At 46.4% G+C, this 14,402-nt stretch overlaps 1 pseudogene; it reads left to right on the top strand.

Moving 5' to 3' along the window:
• The window catches only part of LOC123153687 (glutathione S-transferase-like), a 46,337-nt pseudogene extending 32,689 nt beyond the window's left edge, over nucleotides 1-13,648 (top strand).
• Nucleotides 13,649-14,402: the final 754 nt, after the last annotated feature.

The following is a 14,402-nucleotide window of genomic DNA, read 5'->3' as shown; positions in this document are numbered from 1 at the left end:
GTCCCTTACTGAACATAAGCCAAAAATGATCAGAAGATATGATGGCACCCATGTAAACATAGCAAGTTTCGTTAACAGATTCAGACTTAGCAAAAAACTGGACATGGCATAAACAAAATTATGAAGGCATGTTTGCGAGCTCGATGCACTCAACATAAGGCATTGCATTACAAGCTAAGCATACACCCAGCAAGAAGACATGATCAAGAAGCTATACATGGCAAGAACAATCTCATAGCATGCAAGGATCAACTACAACAACCTTGGCAAAATTGATTAACACGTAAACAATCTGCCATGAACATTTTCTAGCAAAAGTAGAGCAAGATTGAGTCATGCTAGGGTACCCCATAATTTCAAACAAAGGCATGGATGGATAGAACATAACAATATCTCAAAATGATCCTTACTAAACATGCTCAAAAGAGGCATGAATCACTCTGTAGCAACATGAATACATGGCATAAAAATAACATCAGGGAAATGACTTAGAAGAATTCTAAGTCCCTGAAATCAGCAACATCACGAGAGCTACTTTGCATGCTTGTGCTAGTCACCACATTGATCACAAAAATATATGGCATACACCCCTTTAAAGATGGCATGGCATAGCCCAAAACACATGTAGGGCTCAAGTTCATAGGAGGCACACATTAATGATGGCAAAAATGAAAAATGTCCATAATCTGTTAAGAAACAGAAACTAACATTTTATAGCACTCTTGCAACAGCATTTAGGGCATCAAGATGGACTCAAACAAGCATGGTGCAATGGAACAAAATGAAGAGGACAATCAGATGAACATTTTGATTTCTCATGCACGCAAAACAGAGCGGCAAGCACAAAGTTATGACATGATGAAGGAGGCATAAAAATAACACAGATCTGGGACTTAGTGGAAATTATACCCCTCCGAGAAGTCAATGGGATGGAGCGGCGCGGGACGAAGGAAACCGGGCCGGAGGACGCGCTGTTTGGATTGGGGGACGGGTGGATCTCATCCACCCGCGGTGGATCCGGCTGGTGCGGGGCTCCGGCGATGAGAGCGGCGAACTCCGGCGATGTGGCAGCGGGGAGGCGCCGGAGGGTGGTCGAGGAGGTCGGGGTCGGGCGGATCCGGCCATGCCTCGCCATATCCGGCCGGTCTCCAGTGAAGGGCGACGCGGGGAACACGGGGCAGGGCGGCCGGCGAACTTCGGGCGGCGCGAGCGGGCGGCGAGCGGCGCGGCAAAAGACGGCGGCGGCATGGAAAAAGACGGTGGTGGCGCACAGGGAGCGCGGCGGCGGCAGCGAGCGGCGGGAGGCGCGCCTCGGGCGGAGGGAGATCTCGGGCATGGGCAGCGGCGCTGGGCCCGCGGGGCCGGACACGGATCTCGGCGGCGCGCGGGACGGCGGCGACTGAGGCGGCGCTGCGTGATTCGTCGAAGGGGCGGTGTGGACATGTCCGGCGCGGAGGAAGACACGTCCGGCGGCACAAGGGGAAAAATTAGGGTTGCATCCGCGAAATTCGGAGGGAGCCACATATATATAGGTAGAGGGAGCTAGGAGACTCCAAATGAGGTGCAGTTTTCATCCACGCGATCGTGATCGAACGACCGAGAGGATGGAGGAGGTTTGGATGGGTTTTTGGGCCAATTTGTAGGGGTGTTGGGCTGCAACACATACGAGGCCTTTACGGTTCCTCGGTTAACCATTGGAGTATCCAACGGACTCCAAATGGCATGAAACTTGACAGGCGATCTACCGGTGGTATACCAAGGCCGCTTGGCAAATCTCGGTCCATTCCGAGACAGTTTAAGACCCGCACACGAAAAGAGGCAAAAGGGAGCGCCGGAGGACATAGAAGCGCCGAATTGCAAAACAGACAACGGGGAAAATGCTCGGATGCATGAGACGAACACGTATGCAAATGCGATGCACATGATAACATGATATTAAATGCCTGACACATAATTAAATGATAAGGCAACAACAACGAATAACTGGAAGACACCTGGCGCAACGGTCTCGGGGCGTTACAAGAGGTGAACTAGGGTTTGAGAGGAGATGGTGCTGTTGAAGATGTTGATGGAGATTGCCCTCCCCAAGATGGGAGAGTTGTTGGTGATGATGATGACAACGGGAGGGAAGTTCCCCCGGCGAAATCGCTCCGCCGGAGGGCAAAGTGCTCCTACCCAAGTTCCGCCTCCAGGCGGCGGCGCGTCATCCTGAAAGTCCTCTTCTTATTTTTTCTAGGTCAAAATGACTTATATACCAAAAGATGGGCACCGGAGGTGGGCCGAGGAGGGCACAACCCATCAGGGCGCACCTAGGTGGGTTGTGCCCACCTGGTGGGCCCCCCTGGCAGTTATTTGCTCCAATAATTCTTAAATAATCCATAAAAAATCTTCGTGAAGTTTCAGCTTGTTTGGAGTTGTGCAGAATAGGTGGCCTGATGTAGCTTTTCCAGGTCCAGATTTCCAGCTGCCAAAATTCTCCCCCTTGGTGTGTACCTTGCAAATTATGAGAGAAAAGGCATTAGAATTACTCAAAAAGCATTATTATGGATAAAAACATCGCAAATAACAGTAAGAAAACATGATGCAAAATGGACGTATAAGGTCTATATTTTCCGTCTCTCTTCATCAGTTCAGACTTTTGAATGAGTTGGCTAGAGCATGAATTCAATATGGTATCCGAGCCACGAGGTCTTGAGTTCAAGACCCTGCCAATGTTATATTAAAAAAAGATTCTACGGCGTAAATAAACCCCATGTATAAGGACTAAATAAGTCTAGACATGAGGGGGTGTTGAAATATAGTGCAAAACATCGGCTACACGATTGCAGCTACGTCATAGACATCTCGCATTTTTTTACGCTTCTGGCGATTGCGGCTACACCAACTATGATGAGTTCTACATCGACCACGACTACTTCAACCACGGCTTCATCACGATCGACAACCTCGACATCGACCATATGATTACGTCTACAACAACATATCGGCAACAAATCTAGTTAACAGCGGCCGCGTCATCACCAGCGTTCACGCCATTCCTGCTGTGACCGCGGGAGGGAAGAAAGGAGGGACAAGGAAGGCACCAGAAGGGGACACAGTCACCGCCCTAGGTGCCGACCCATCATAGACGCAATTGATGATGGAGCAACGGAGAATACGAACACAAGACTTCAAACTCAGTCGTAATCGTTCGCTTCACTCAAGCTACGATTGAGGGGGAATGTAAGAGGTATAATTATGATAAGTTAGAGATTAGGGGTTAGAGATAGGAGAGGTTAAACCATGTACGACTTGCCATCTACTCCAAGTCCGTCTCCCTCATATTATACTCCATATATACCCCTGCGAGGGTCAGATCAATACAACAACAACACACATATTCAGCTATACTATGATTTTCTACATCTTAATCTGTAGGTACATGTTTTGCAGGAGTTGTTTGCAAGTGAAGAGACCTTATACTAAAACCAACTAAAGTGTTCAATCATTTTTCCATGCTATGTTTGCATCGAACACTTAATGCTCAAAAAGGAAAGGAGCAACAAAGTTCTAGAAATGTCATGCTTTTGATTACTTGTTTCATTGTGTAACTTTTAACTGCAAGTTGCAAAGCCCTGCACATATATGCATATCTTATTTGTTGCAGATTGCAAACATCTTGTGCTCAAGCATTCAACCTCTTCAGTGTTATGCTGTTATCAAAAGTTCACTCACACCTAGTTGTTGTTTGGCAAAACATTTTTCTACAATACTGGCGCAATATTCCAAACAAAACCTTATTTTTAGCTATTCTTATCTGGTGGTTCATTAATGGAAAGTTGGGCTCCGATGAGAGCCTTTAGATAGTGCATCATTACATTTACGAGGGATTTAAAGGTATGGTTTCCAACACGTTGTTATCCTCTTTTCTGTTTCACATCATATCATCGTATTTCCTTCAACACACTTCTCTTACAACTCCAAAATCGATAGTTTACCATAACGAAGGGTGTTGTAGTACTTAACATTTTTATCTCTGTCACCATAGCAATTGAAAAACTTCTGGAAGGATGTGACAGTAAATTTGCTACTGGAGATGAAGTCCAACTGGTGTGTGCTTTGTGCTAAATTTTGTTTTTTGTTTTGATAAATACCATTTATCCTAACAATACATTTTAGACCAATAATCGTTTTATTTATCAACAAGTTCCTGATACACCGATTAAGCCCTCTGCTATATGCCCCAAACAGGAGATGCATTACAACTTGATTTTCAATTTAGGATTACTAGTTTGACACTTAAATTACTGAATTGTTCATTGTAAGTTATTGATCGGTCTGTGCTTGTATATATTTTGTTTCGCTGTACAGGCGGTTGTCTTCCTTGCGCCCCAGAGCCACGCTGGCGTGACACACTTCGACATCAACATGGTACGAAACCTCTCATATATTGTTTCATTCTTCCACATGTAGAACTAAATCATCATTCGCGAATGAACTCCCTATGATTACTTGCTGATAAGAAGCAACTGTTTCCTTGGAGTCGAAATATCTGCATTTGCAGAGATTTTACAAAGCTTACATGGAAATCCCAGGTTTTCATGTTGATGTGACGCGCGTTCGCTCCCTCAGTGAAAAATGTAGCTGTTTTTCGAGGCGTTTGTACTTTGTAATAAAACTCAGAGGTTCTTTTGGTGTCCATGGATGTAGAAGAAGCTTGCTCTTGTAGAAGTGAATTAGTTGATAATAATGCAATTCCCCTCATTTGGAAAAGAAATAACATGTTGCAGTTGATTTATTTGTATGTGCACTCTAGTCAATGTGCTCATGAGTAATAAAATTGGAGTGTTGTCTGTGTACTGTGTTCTGCTGGGAGTGAACATAGTGTTTTTTTAGAAAAGGAGGATATCCCCGACATCTGTATCATTGTGATGCACACATCACATCCAATTTGTGAGCAAATTGGATGCAATAAGATCTTATATTATGATTGGATTTAAGAGACGAAGGGAGGATCTACTAAAATCTAAGTAAGAAGCTTTCGCAGTGAAGTACAAGATTGCCAAAATAAAAATAAAGCCACAACAGACAGAAATAGGGACATATGCCCACACATAGCTCAATTTGGATCACCATCCAAACCACTTGCACATATCCCGTGCTACCGTTCTCATCGATTGCACTCAGAGTGTGTTTGGATTGGGAACCAAGTGAAATGGAATGTCATGGTTCCATTCAACTAGAATGGGTCGATTCCATTCTTGGTGTTTGGTGCGCGCTAAAAGATGGAATGGAATGATTCGGTCTCCATGTTTGGTTGGAGACATATGATGGAATCAATTTAGTTCAAATTATTTTTTGCATGGAAAGGATGAGGTTACCTCGTATGTGTGTGTAAATTAGAGCAATAACACATGGCAAAGAGGGACCAATCATTGTACAAACATAATAATGGCCATATACGGACACTAACATAAACCACCACTGTTAAAACGTTGCAACAAGACCTAATAGCAGCATTAGAAATTGTAAATCCAATTTGTCGATGTCGCTCGTGAAGTTAGATAGTATTTCTACTATCAAAGATAAGGACGGACAGATAAGCTTTAACTACAAGCAACCATTGGACGGGTTCGAGACGCCGACGGAGTGTGGACGCTCATCCAGACGAGGGACTCCGATGAGGGGGCCTCCGGCCAGGCGTCCATGCTGAGTTTGGTGGCGTGCACGTGGATCTGGCGCCCAGCCTCGGCGCCGGATGAAGGCAGCCATGAACTTGTCAGTTACATGACGTCTATGCTCCTCCTATTCCCCCTTGTAGACTAGTAGGTCTCTAGCCATGCCGTTTGCACTCACTTCTAGCCGCCACCGCTGAGATGAGAGGGAGAGGGGAATGGGAACTCCTGCTACTTGCTTGCCGTAGAAGATGCCCGCCACCCTGCTTCTGTTTTGTCATGACCCCATTTGCTTTCATTGCCGTGGCGCAGATCGAGAGAGAAAGAGAGAGAGAGAGAGAGAGAGAGAGAGAGATGAGGCACCATGGAAGGAGAGAGGGGGGAGTGTCGTGGGGAAGATGAGAGCGGGACTCGGATTACGCGTGATTCCTTTGATTTGGAGGTACGAGCACGTTCCAGATCTTGGTGCAATATTCACTCCAGAGGAATGCGTGGGTTCCGGTTCTACTTGTCAACCGAACGCAGGAACAAGGCCCAGGTAAGGGTCGAATCCGTTACATTCCGGCCCATGATCGAAACCAAACACACCCTTAGATACCGTAAGTGCACACACTTTCGCATGGTATCGTAACGACCACATACGGATCCAATCATGTATTTTGTGGGCCTTATGCAGTCGCACAACCTGCATAGGACCATGGACAGCTCTGGAAAACCACAAAGGCTCACCCTATTCTCCTTGAGATATCACCACCAAGGTGATCCTCAACCATTAGTGGTAGACCTCAAGGCAGGCTCCAAACCTTTACAAACTTTCTGGGGTAATTCACAAGTTGATTCCTCACTGGAGACCCCCTATCCGCCTAAGAATCTCCAACCCCCAAGAGTAACAAATTCTCAATGAAATCAAAGGAGAACTCAATTTAGTTTGGCCAAAACATAGGTAGGGAGCTCCTTTATCTTTTCCCTCAAAGGTGTGAAGTGTTTTGATGGAGGAAAATGGAGGATTTGAGGCTTTCTGGATGCCACTTGGAGAATATGAAGTGAGCTTATATAGGCCCACTCACAAAAGTGACCATTGGAAGTGCATAACATATTTCCAAAGTGACCGTTGTACACCGAAAGAGATGTCGGATTCGGTAGTGTTTGGAAGTAGCCTTCAGATGTTTCGAACCAAACTTCCAGGTAGTGCAAGAGAAGCCAATTTGATTGTTCATGATGGAACCTTTAGTTATTCGATGGCATGTGATGTAAGGAACAAGATGTGTGTATTTTGAATGTACCAAAGAAGCATGAGTTTCACCATCATTTAATTGAGCACCCCTCTTAATAGTGTGGTTTTCCTATACTTCAGAAAATGTAAAATGGTATGATCATTGAGCATACCACCATCTTTTCTCTTTGACAATTATATTAGGGGTCCACATCCACCTTTGCTTAATCCTTTTTGACTAATCCATCTTGTATAAACTTAGCGCACAAGATTAGTCTTCAATTCATATTAGCATTATCACCAAAACCGACTTAGGTAGAGAATTATACTTTCACCCCCTCTTATTTTGCACCTGCACCACCTAGACCTTATGCAACAAGATCTAGTATTGCAAGGCCCACCAAATCCCCAATTCTCCTAGAGCAGAACCAACTTCCTCTGTACCTACTCCACCTCGAGTTGCTTCTGTACCTACTCCATCTCCAATAAGAGTTTCAACAAAAGTAGCTTCAACAGCTGGAACTGGTACCTTTACATCAAGAGAGAGAAGAATTCCATCTGTACCTACCAAAAACATAAGGTCTTCTACTACCTCTCCAACCAATACACGATAAATGCAAGAGAAGCATCTAGAGCTTTCAATGCACCGAGACCTTCTAGTTCATCTGCTGTGCAGGTTGGGCCAAAGAGGAAGATGATGCCAAATAGTACAACAACAACAACAACAACAACAACAACAACAACAACAACAACAACAATTGTTGTTGTTGTTGTCCTAAAACTATTTTTCTGTCCTGATGAGCTTGGGATTGCTATTTGTCTGTGATGTTGCTATTGAACTATCCTAAAACTATTTATGTGTGTGTATGTGATGTACTGAACTTGAGCATGTTGGTATTGAGCTTGCTATTTGTTTGTGATGTTATTGTTGAACAGTCCCAAAACTATTTGTGTGTGTGATGTACTCAACTTGATCATGTATGCATTGATGTTCCACTTGAACTAGTCAAACTATCGTACTATCATGTTGGTGTTTTTTGTAAATACTGAGATCATGTTGTTAGTTATTTGATAGACTATGCCTAATTATGGCGTTCTTTCCAATTTGATATACACAGAACAAATGTTACATGTCTAGTCAAAAGTGCTACATGTGTGATCACAAGAAGCTTCAAATTAACGGTGTGATGCTACATCGCCGGTACATAGTTTCATACATAGGTTAATCACAAAAATTCATTTGATAACAAACATTCATACATAGGTTCATCACAAAGATTCATTTGATCACAAAGGTTCATACATTGGTTCATCACAAAGATCCATTTGACCACAAAGATCCATACAAGAAAGATTCACACATTGGTCCAACATGCGCTAAACGAGAGTTACATGATCATGGGTACAAGAAAGACATTCAGCGCGCCCTAGTAGTGGGATATGGAGAAAAGTCACCCTCTCTCCTCGCCAAACGGATGATTTACTCGTATGTTCGATTGGATCCACTAGGGATCACACGCTCAAACTCATTGCGAGTGAAGTGGTCCAGGATCATGTCTAACAGGCGTCACATGTACTCCAAGGAGTAGCCGTGGGGCGGGGCTGGTCTATACGACGAGCGGTGGGGTCGTGCCTGGCGTCGAGCTCAACGACTGAGAGAGAGGGGGGGGGGGGGGTGGGCGACTGAGAGGCGGGGCGACGGCTCGGACCATTTTGACCTGGTCCGACCCGACCGAGCGGATCTGATGACGGGCGTTTGGTTGGTTTTTAAGCAAATAGTAATTTGAGTTTTTTTTTAAAACGAAAAACCAAACTCGTGGTACTTTTATGACGCCCTAACCCTGAGACCGGTAGTTTTTGCTATTTACGTGATATAAATAGTAACTTCTGTAGGTACGCTTGTATTTCTTTCAGAATTTTTTGAACCAAAAAATTGATTTTTGAAAATTTCAAATTTGAAGCTCCATGGAGCTCGAGTTCCACTAGCAATTTCCGTCATAAGTATCCGTTTCGGCCATTATACGTGGTCTCTGTTATATTCCCTCACACATTTTCATGCGTGCAAAGTTGAGTCGTCGATCGATAGAGATATCATAGAATCTAGCTAGCATGAGTGCTATAGCATCACGATCCACTGGTCCCGGTCAATATTGTTGGCATGCATCCTGTCTTACTGAAAGGAATTGATTAAACATTATTGCTCTTCACATGGCTTCTAGAACGGTGAATTGGACGGATTCGGAATTGCTCCACACACGACATCATGTGGCCGATCCATGAACGACAATAAATCCAGCGAACAGAGTGTGGGCTGTGGACGAGTTTCGGTGGCTGGGATTCATCGGCGTGCACTGGTCGTCTAAATTAGTCGTCCGCCTAGCAGTGCTGGGACGGATTCACCTGGTCGTAGAAGACTGACGTAGCTAGCTAATCAATTTACCTTTGTCCACAGAAAAGCTACCTTAATTTACCTGACCGGTGAAGGCTTGATCCGGAGCGGCCGAATAGGGCCTTTTCACTCGGGACAAGAGACGGCGGGGATCATTTCGCCGTTGCCCTGGTCAAAACTCTTGGGTAGATTTTTAAAGTCTCCGTGCTTCTCACGTCCGCGAAACCGCTGGTCAAGTCTATTCTCGTAGCACTGATTATCTGACAGTGACCCGGTCGATGAGATTGCGCCTGCTCGTTTGATTGGTCGATCGATCACATGTTATTTCCGTAGAAAATATTTTCATTCAGAATGACTATCTTTATCAACACAAAGGACGATACTATAATTCTCGATCTTGATTTCTAGTAAGATTATTTAGCTGTTGTATATAGCTTATAGAGTTGCAACTTTAGAGTAACTCTAGTAGAGTCGTCGTATATACCCGAACATCATTATAGTTGTTAATATAATGATTAAACTAAAATGACACACTAACGAAATCGTCATACGGCGCTCAATTGTCATAATTTATGAAGCTTGCTCCACAAACAAGCTCGCAGCTATGGCTGCGAAGGGCTAGTATGGAGTTCGCTCCAAACCCAACCGTTGGCACGGGAGGTAAGTTTCAGCTTCTTCATCGCGCCACGTCAAATATTTAAAGCAGCTCGGCCTTTTACACACCAGCAACAACGAAATTTGAAGCAGCCTATCCTCCCGCTGGATGCTATCATGCATGGATGTACCAGACGACTAAAGATGGACTAGGCTTCCCAGTTTGTATGGTCAAGGGGATCTAAGAGTTAGCTGAAGACTTCTGGTCAATGCTGCTGCTTTAGTTTGAAGAGCTGAGATTTACTGTATGTACTTAAGATCATCTCTCACTACTAGGAAAAGGGCTACTAATGGCGCATCAGTTTTGCCTACTAATGACGCATCACTGATGCGCCATTAGTATCACGCCACTAGTATTTTTTACTAATGACGCATCACTGGTGCGTCATTAGTATCTGATATATTAATGGCGCACCACTGGTGCGCCATTAGTATAGGTCACGGTGCGCCATTAGTATTTTTGAATTTTGAAGGCGGGTAAATAGTAGTGGCGCACCGTTTAACCCCCACCGTGTGCGCCATTGCTATTTTTGAATTTTGAATTTGGATCTGGATCGTGATTTTTTTGCCCATTTTTTGCTCGCTTTTTTTGCTCGTTTTTTGGCACGATATTATTTCAAATTTTGTTCCTGTTTTTGGATCTTGTACGTTCTTTTGCCGTGTTCTTTTGCCGGAGAGGAGTTCGCCGGAGAGGAGGAGGAGGAGGTCACCGGAGAGGCGCTCGCCTACATCGCCGGAGAGGAGGAGGAGGTCGCCGGAGAGGAGTTCACCGAAGCATCGGAGAGGAGGAAGGAGAAACCATGAGGGAATGGGAGGAGAGGAGGGAGGAGGAGCTCACCGGAGAGGAGGCAGGAGAAACCGTGAGGGGAGGGGAGGGGAGGGGAGGGGAGGAGAGGAGGGAGGAGGAGGTCGCTGGAGAGGAGGAGGAGTTCGCCGGAGAGGAGGAGGAGGAGGTCGCCGGAGAGGAGGAGGGTAGTATGGTGGAGGAGGGAAGGGAAGATGGAGTGGAGGAGAGGAGGAGATGGAGTGGAGGAGAGGTGGAGTGGAGGAGAAGAATGAAGAGGTAAGGAGGAGAAGACCACGCCCAGCCATATATACGGCATAGTAATGGCGCACCGTGGGCAGGTGCGCCATTAGTAATTTTTTTATTATTTTTTTGATTTATTTTAAATTTTGAAGGCAGGTGCGCCATTAGTAAGTTTGAATTTTTTTGCCTCTCCGGACCTTAAAAGCCCCGTATCTTTTTTCTGTTAGGTTTTTGAGGATTTTGAAAATGTTTAACGGGGTTCCCCTGGTTAAATTTGGATGTAACTTTTCGAGTAGATGATTTTTCATATAAAAAACTTTTTTATCCGAGTTCGTACGCAAAAATTATGCCCATTTTTACAAATTCTCGAAAGATTTTGCAAAAAAGTCGAAAATTCATGTTTGTAAATTTTGCTAACAACTAGACCACATATCACATGGGAATCTTATTTTCTTTTATTTTTTTGACATTTCTATCATTTTTTTTAAAACTGAAAAGGCGGTCCGGGGGGGGGGGGGGGTGATGTGCATTCGGGCGAATGTTTTGGCCAAATTACTAATGGCGCACCACTCCCACGGTGCGCCATTAGTAGTTTTGAAAAAATTAAAAAAAAATTGTCTTACTAATGGCGCACCACTCCCACGGTGCGCCATTAGTAGTTTTGAAAAAAATTTAATTTTTTTTACTAATGGCGCACCGTGGATATGGTGCGCCATTAGTATTTGCACACTAATGGCGCACCAACACATGGTGCGCCATTAGTATATAGTAATGGCGCACCACATGTCTGATGCGCCATTAGTGTCAATTTCATCTATAGTCCTTTTCCTAGTAGTGTCTAGACGATCCACGATCCCCTAAAAATCTTTAGAGAAATAAATTTGAGAGGTAGACGCACTTAACCAAATAATTAAAAGTCAGAGGAGTAAAATTTAAGAAGTTATTTCCAAAAAGGCAGTCCAGGTATCTTATTTTTACTCCTTCAGCGTCACTTCTGATATATTTTCCTCTTCTCCTCCTCTCGTCCGCCGTCGCATGCCATCCACCACCCCGATGACCAGAAAATTGGAACCCCAACGCCCCCTCAACTCCGGCAACCCTCGCCGGCGTTGGATTCTCGCTGGCGGCGATGAATTTGGAGGATTTTGGGCAATTCACTCCTTGTGCGTGTGCTTGCTTGTGTGTGCTGCTTCTGCGTGCGTGTGTGTTGTGCTGCACCTGCTGCTGCGTGTTTCCTGGGCATGTGCATGCTCTGCGTGTATGCGTCCAGCGCCTTTCCTCACCTTTCCAATGGCCTATCTCGGCCCGCCGTTCTCAGCATCCAGGCTAGTCCGAAAGAAATAAGAAAGGAGAAGAAAAATGAAGAGAGACTTTCATGTGAGGGCAGTACGATTTGAGTTAAATTTTAGGGTTCAATTTATATCCGGTCGCCGTCTCTTCAAATTACAAGGAATTAAAGTTTACGAAGGCATATAAGAAGTTACGTACTCCCTCCATTCCACAATGTAGTGCTTTCTCTATCTCCGTGCTTCAACTTTGACCGTAAATTTAACTACCAAGACCGATTGCGGCGGGGGCAAAAATTATATCAGTGAATTCGTATTCGAAAGAAGTTTTCAATTATATAATTTTTTCTCCCGTCGTAGTTGGTCTCGTTGCTTAAATTTATGGTCAAAGTTGGACCTCAGAACGCGCGGGCGCTTTGGAATGGAAGGAGTATAAGAGATCGGGCTACATGCTCGAATTATACCAAGAGAATGGTCCTTCTCTCACGTGCAATCTCAATCTCAATCAGTAACGCAATCAAGCACGTGTGTGCGACGTAAGCAAGTAGGACCTGTAAAACCTGCCAAAGGAGAATCTCAGGGCAGGGGCAGGAAACGACCGTACGTACCTCGTCCAAATGAACTGTTTCTCTATACAAACTGTGAAGCTCGGCGGAAGCTCCGCGGCAGCTTCTCCGGGCGACAGGGAGGACGACGTACGTACGACACGGCACGGCACGATGACGACAGCGTGCACCGTACAATCGATCCAGATGGGGAGATGGAGTAGCTCTCGACCAAATTTCAACACCGGGACATGTCCTGTGCGTACGGGTCCTGCCCGACCGGCCGTTTGTCCGTTTTTTTTCCACCCGACTGGCCGTTTGTCGAGTAGTATATACGTACGGTTGGTGTCGATCGACTCGACTCATCCGGCGCTACAGCCGGTGACTCCAACCGTCCAAGTATCCAACGAACTAGCGAGGTTGGATGATTAAAGGGACTGTGATATCCTCAGCCTATCAGAGTTTAAATTCTGATGTTTGTATTTATTTTTTTGACTTTTTTAGGATTTTCGACGATGCGCATTCAATGAAAGGAGACGTTCCTGTCGACGACGAGGTGTCTACGGTGATTTGGAGGTGCTCATAGAGAAATGATGTGCGTGTTAACTAAATTAAATTAATTCAGGTGGAGATCCATTTGTTTTGAATTCACGTGGATCAACCAATCCAGTTCTTCGGCTGCAACTTGCAAGCACACGGGCTTTGCATGCACCGGAGAGTTGGCATGTGCATGGGGTGCCGTGACGCTGGCCCGGGTGCGGCCGGTGGCGGCGGGCCCTTCTGTACCCATGCGTTCGTCTCCTCCCCGGGACTGGTGACGGCGGCGGTGAGGCTCGGCTGGGCGGCGGCCCGGCGACCCGACGACGGTCGCCGGCGGTAGGCGCGGTGGCGGTGCAGCCCTTGGCAGCAAGGTGGCGTGGTGGCGTGCGGTGGCCGGCGGCGCGTCCCCGGCCCAGATCTGGGCCCTCACGGCCCCATCTGAGTCCTAGCGGGTCGGTCCCCGGCGTGGCTTCGTTGTCGTCTGTGTGGTGAGGAGGAGCAGCTCGGACGGGGGGCGGCGATGCCGACAGCGTGCCTGCTGCAGCGCGATGGCGGGAGCTTTACGGGCATGGAGTTCTCGGTCGGGCCTGTGGGCCCACAGGCCTGGTATGCTCCTACTATTGTGTCCGGTCGGCTATCGTCGTTGACGGTGGAGGTTGTGCCCTCCCGCGTGCCGACGGTGCTTCGGCCCCTAGTCCCGGCTCCTTTCCCTTGTTGTGCAGACCTTACTTCGTGGTGCCGTGGTGAGACGGCGTGGAGGCTTCTTGACCATGGTGGCGCAAGATGGTGGTCGGTTTGGTGGCAGGCTCTGGAGCACCCGAGGTGAAGGTTGGGATCGGGGGAAACCCCTGTCAGCTTGTCCGGCACCAATGCGGCGACGCCGGTGGGTGCCATCGGACCTTCCTGGAGGGCATCGGGGGCGACCCTTCCTCTCGCCTCGTCATGTACCGGGGAAAACCCTTGGCAGCAGTGTCGTCATCGTCGCGGTCCTTCTTGGAGGTGCTGATTGGTACCGGTGCTTCGGAGCCTTGGAGCTTGGTGGGAGATCTTCGGTGGGCGCAGTGGTCGTGAAGCTTCTTCGTTTTCGTCGATCC

Source organism: Triticum aestivum, chromosome 7A (assembly GCF_018294505.1).
Source record: "Triticum aestivum cultivar Chinese Spring chromosome 7A, IWGSC CS RefSeq v2.1, whole genome shotgun sequence".
In the NCBI taxonomy this organism is placed as follows: Eukaryota; Viridiplantae; Streptophyta; class Magnoliopsida; order Poales; family Poaceae; genus Triticum; species Triticum aestivum.
This window is presented reverse-complemented; position numbering and strand designations above follow the sequence as displayed.